The sequence below is a fragment of the Asterias rubens genome, chromosome 17 (genome assembly GCF_902459465.1).
Source record: "Asterias rubens chromosome 17, eAstRub1.3, whole genome shotgun sequence".
NCBI classification, from domain to species: Eukaryota; Metazoa; Echinodermata; class Asteroidea; order Forcipulatida; family Asteriidae; genus Asterias; species Asterias rubens.
This window is the reverse complement of record NC_047078.1, coordinates 8,520,690-8,526,288: the sequence shown is the minus strand read 5'-3', so window position 1 is coordinate 8,526,288 and position 5,599 is coordinate 8,520,690. Positions and strand designations below refer to the sequence as shown.

Sequence of the window (5,599 nt, the reverse complement as noted above, 5' to 3'; positions counted from 1 at the left end):
ATGCATAAAATGAAAAACCTGTGAAAATTTGGGCTCAGTTGGTAATCGAAGTTGCAAGAGAATACGTAAAGAAAAAACACAATTTTGTGTGCTTTTAGACAGTATAGTATCAACAGCTCTCCATTGCTTGTCAGTTTTTATGCTAACAAATTCAATTTAAGTAAATGTACTAAAATTTAAGTAAATACTAAAACGGACCAGTTCCTTTAAGCAAGTTGTGTTTGAATAGTGTCTGACTGATTTCTGATAGCTTCGACTGCAGACGTTCCCTTGACATTTTGTAATAACCAGCTCTGCTATGTTTTGAAGTTATGTTTTGAGTCAAAAAGGTCATTCATCCGCTTTGACTGCCGCTTCCCAGGTTGTATCGTAAACTTGGGTGTGATCCATGGCTTCACAGCAGGTAGGGGTAATGTGCACCCAGAAAAAAAGATGATTGCCAACACACGGCTGGATAGCCCACAGTTGTTACAGTGCCGGTACGTTAATCCGGAGGTCGTTGGTTCAAATCCCGCTCCAGTAACAATGTTTCTTTGTTCAAAACCCAGTTTTTTTTTTAATGAATTATTAAAGGCAGTGGACACTATTGGTAATTATTCAAAATAATTATTAGCCTAAAACCTTTCTTGGTAATGAGTAATGGGGAGAGGTTGATAGTATAACACAGTTAGAATAGCTCCCTCTAGTGAAGTAACGTAGTTTTCGAGAAAGAAGTAATTTTCAACGAATTTGATTTCGAGACCTCAGATTTCGAATTTTGAGGTCTCGAAATCATGCTAGCAAACAACTTCGTATGACAAGGGTGTATTTCTTTCATCTCGCAACTTCGACGACCGATTGAACTCAGATTCTAACAAGTTTGTTATTCTATGCATATGTTGAGATACACCAAGTGAGAAAACTGGTCTTTGACAATAATACTAATAGTGTCCAGTGTCTTAAAATGAATCTATACTTCATAAGCAGTGTGGCTAAAGAGTAAAGGGACACGGGGAACCGATGTCAGTGGTCTCATTTTGATCTTTGCTGCCAGAGGCCGATTTTTACAGATAAGAGTGGTGTTTTGGGGTGGTAACCTTGTTTCGGTAAGCAATGTTTTGCAAAGCTGCTTTCTGTGCTTAGTAATGTCGCCAGGTAAACAAAACAAAAACCAAAAAACCCACCCAAAACAATACGATTCTACAAAATAAAATATTGCATTTTTTTATGTACAGCGAAAATGCACTGTCGTGGTGCTTTTTAATGGGGATTTTTCTTCCTCTTCTAAACCCATTAAATCATTATAAGGAAAACCAGGGTTTTTGTGTAACTTAGCAAGATTAAAATACAGAGAAAAAAAATTGCCACCGGGGGTGTGTTACACGAAATCACCCGGGTTTTCTGTTTATCAAGGTTCTGATTTACTGGAATGGTATACCGTACAGTGCAATGTGCAAGCATGAGTAGGCAACAATGGGTTTTTATTTGAGACCATGCGCTTCACTAAACAACACTGGAAACATTTTCGGTATTACACCTTTGTGTTTTTTGGGAATTCTTTCATGGCTATTTCTTAGAGGTCATATAAAGAACGGTTATTTTTAGTCTGAAAACCACAACATTTTGTTGTGCTACGTTTTTTTAATTATTTTATAACAATAGTACAGCTATTTTTTTTGTTTTATTTAAATGCACGCTTTGTAAATCAATAGTTTTGCAATTGTATTACTCGTGTTACGACCACAAATTATTTATTAACACCGTTTCACTCAGTTAATTTTACAGAGGCAATTTCTAAATTGTATTTTCAACAGTCACAACAAGGTAATTTGGTAACCCGTTTCCGTTAAGCAATAAATGCCCCATGCCTGTGCTAAGCAAGTTTGTGCTTACAGGCTTTATGCAATTGGGCCAAGCTCTTTTGAAATTTGGCCTTGGATGGGCAACGGCAAATTGGGTGACGGGGACTTTCCAGCGAGCCTGCAAGCGCCACGCTGAGTACACCGAATTGGACGAACGGCCTTGCACCTCTGTCCTATAATTATAGCTCTTCGCAGTGTTATCATATTACTATTATGGGTTTGGTGGATGTTCAGTGTCACGTGTTACCTTTGGTATTTTGTTCCAGCTTACTAAACCAACAGACAATGTTCGAAGTCCAATGTGATAACAATCAAATTGCATTCATTCAAAAGGCATTGAGTGAAATACCATTATTCAACCTTATAACCATGCTGATGTTAGTCTTAGTTCAAGACGCAAATTGTTGTTGTTTATTACGTGGTTGATGGCGCGCCCTCTCGCGGGGAGGGTATTTAACAACGGGAGCGTCTTGGACTCAGACTAGCCAGGAAACACCGGGCGAATTCGACCAGTTTCAATGTGCCAAAGATTGTTTCCGTCCATTCTGTTAATGAATATTTTCCCCCAATGCCGAAATTGAACTTAACTCCAAACCATTTACATCCACGCCATTACTGCAGTAATGTAGCCAAAAGTTTAATTACAATGATTTTAAAACTAATACATTAAAAAAATAATAACAATATTGACATGAAAGAAAACATTATAAAAACACCCAATTATAAAAACACCCAAATGTATTAGCCTTCGAGAAAGACTTTGCTATAGTGTTGAAACGTGAGGCCATTAACTATTTTTTGCAATTACATTTTTGGTTGGTTGTTTGCAACAACCGATTCTTTTTTTTACAAAATATTGCAGTAGTATATTGACCCCCCCCCCCCCCCCCCGATTAACAGATCCGGTAACACCGGAGACTGGCTCCAAAACGAACCTTCAGGGCAAACGACCCTTTCTTCAGTAATCGTTGTTGCCCATAGATTACTGATTTCGTTGTACAGGTCCATTTCTGTTGAAACCTCCGCCCTATTTGCTAATCCAACGGTTTATTCAGAACAGGAAGCGAACAAGGGAATCCCCAGCAGTCAGTAATAAACGAACGCAACGGATGATGTGGTCTGTGATACTGAAGTGCGCCCTCTACATTATAGAGTGGCTTGGAAGGTACAGGTTTGGTAGTTACGCAAAACAAATACTAACTTAAAAACTGACTTGGTGACGAGCATTGGAGAGCTGTTGATAGTAGCATACATTTTGAGAAAGAGGTAATTTCTCACTAAAATAATAAAAGAATTCTAGCCAGAAGTCTTTTATTCCTATCTGAAAGCACACAAATTCGTCCAACAATGGTGTTTTTTCTCTCATCATTTTCTCGCAGCTTCTGGTCTTTGACAATGTACCAAACGTGTACCTTCCCTTAAAGGCAGTGATGGACACTATTGGTAATTACTCAAAATAATTATTAGCATAAAACATATCTCGGTGACGAGTAATGGGTAGAGGTTGATGGTATAAAACATTGTGAGAAACGGCTCCCTCTGAAGTGCCATAGTTTTTGAGAAAGAAGTAATTTTCCACAAATTTGATTTCGAGACCTCAGATTTAGAACTTGAGGTCTCGAAATCAACCATCCAAACGCACACAACTTGTGACAAGGGTGTTTTTTCTTTCATTATTATCTCGCAAGTTCGATGACCGATTGAGCTCAAATTTTCACAGGTTTGTTATTGCATATGTTGAGATACACCAACTGTGAAGGCTAGTCTTTGACAATTACCAATAGTGTCCACTGGCTTTAATAGGGAGTTTTCGTTAAGACGTATCATTCTGCACAATGACGTTTGAAACGTCATCTGCTCACTCCCCCATGCGTCGGTTCTGAGGACGCCGGTCGTCTTTCCTTCAATTTCTCACAGTTTGCCACATGGTGGGACGAATCTCTGGGGGGGGGGGGGGGGGGGGATGCACTGCCACACTGGAAAGAGCCGAAGTTTCGAAAAGGCCCATGAAATGCAGTAGCCTAAACAACTGACATAACACTTTTCGGGTTCGAGTTTCGCCAGAGATTGGCCCTGATTAGGTATATCTGTCCCCCGGAGGCAATTTCTTTTTTTCTGTGAGTATATGGAATTGCCATCCTCAAAAGTTTTCCTGATTTCTTTGTTTAAGGTTTCCCTTTTTTAAATCGAGTTAAGAAGAAAGAAAAATCCCCATTGAGAAGCACTACGAATTGGTAATTTTGAGGTACAGAAATACAAATAGCATCGGAGCCTCAAATGATTCTGTCTGTCATTCTGTCAAATCATGGAGGAAGAAAATTGATTATGGGTAAACAAGAAAGAAAGGTTGGAGGAGGTTGTTTTAAAAGAGGGTTTGCTCTCAATGAATCGAAATTGCTTGATGGAAATATTACTTCAATTTCCAACGATTACTCATTTTGCGTCTTCGTTCGGCACTCAATAATCTTTGGACAGGACCCGTGTGGCTAGTCTACACCTGGCTAAACCGCACTATTGAGGGCGGGATATTTTGCGAGTTTTTTCAAATCACATGTGCGCCGGTAGCCAGATGAGATATACCCTTAAAATCACACCAAAATGCAGAATATTTGAGGGGGAAACACGTCAAGGGATGTTAGTACATAACCGAAACCAGTCAAGGTAAGTTTTAACTCTGAATGTTATTTGAGATTTAGGACTTTTGGTGAAAAGTTTAAATTAATGGATGTTTTAGCGGGTGAATTAATTGAACCATCTGGTGTTGCGGTTATTTTTTTTAGGCTGCTCCCCACGGAGATTGTGTCTCCCCGTCCCGTACACAATGTGTTTGTCTGAACATCAAAATGGCCATCCTCAAGAACTTTCCTGGTTTTATTTAGTAATCCCCTTTTTAATCGATCAAGATAAAAGATGAAACAACCCTGTTTTAAATAAGACAGTGGCAATTTTTCTTCGTGCAGACGAACAAATATTTTGAAAAGTTTCTGTATGGCGCCACCACTTTTTCATTCGATATGAAGTAATATAGTGTCTTATTTACCTCAATGAGGTATCCCTGTTTAAAAATTGATTGAAAAAGGACCTGGACTATCAATACACAGGGGGAAATTCTATTAAGATGTTCCCTTTCACAGACGAAGACTATGACTGGGCAAGGACATGGAACTCTTGACAGTCTGACAGATGAGACCAGCCAGATAAATAAATTGTATTATTAACTAAAATTAACATGCTAATGACATTCAACAGTTATCACTCATTCGTTTGGAGCATGTTTCTGAGGACTGACAGTGAAAGATGATGACATTTTGTGAGAATCTGGACAATGAGACCACCTCAGGATGACAGATTTTGCTTTGCAGTTTCCTAAACCCATCAAGAACTTCTGTTTCATATCAAGATCAAGTCCAAGAAGTTTGTAAGTTAACCGTTTTCTTTTCTCTTGAATTATTGTTAATTTGGGTGCCCGGGCCACTGTTACTTCATGGAGGCAATAAGCTTAACGGTGATTGCCTCAATGCCCCCTTGTCATTGCCTTGGTGCCCTTGAAATGCTACAATAGAAATTTACAATTTCCTCATAGGGTGCCCTTTACCAAGGAGAAAATGCCTTGAAGCATACAGGCCAAGAGTTACCCATTCCATAAAGCCTGAATAAGCATAACAACTTGCTAAGCACAGAAATACATGTATGTTGCTTTTACAGAAACTGGTTACCAGCCAAGATTCCATAAGGTTTACACTGTTGCAACTGATGCC

General features: G+C 39.0%; 1 protein-coding gene across 1 annotated transcript in view; it reads left to right on the top strand.

Annotated features, from left to right (window-relative positions):
* The first annotated feature begins 4,897 nt into the window (after positions 1–4,897).
* Positions 4,898–5,599, top strand: part of LOC117301261 (ammonium transporter Rh type A-like) — a 67,406-nt gene continuing 66,704 nt past the window's right edge. Inside the window, exon 1 of the mRNA XM_033785140.1 lies at positions 4,898–5,259. The gene's annotated coding sequence lies outside the window, so the exon portion shown is untranslated. The remainder of the gene's footprint in view (positions 5,260–5,599) is intronic.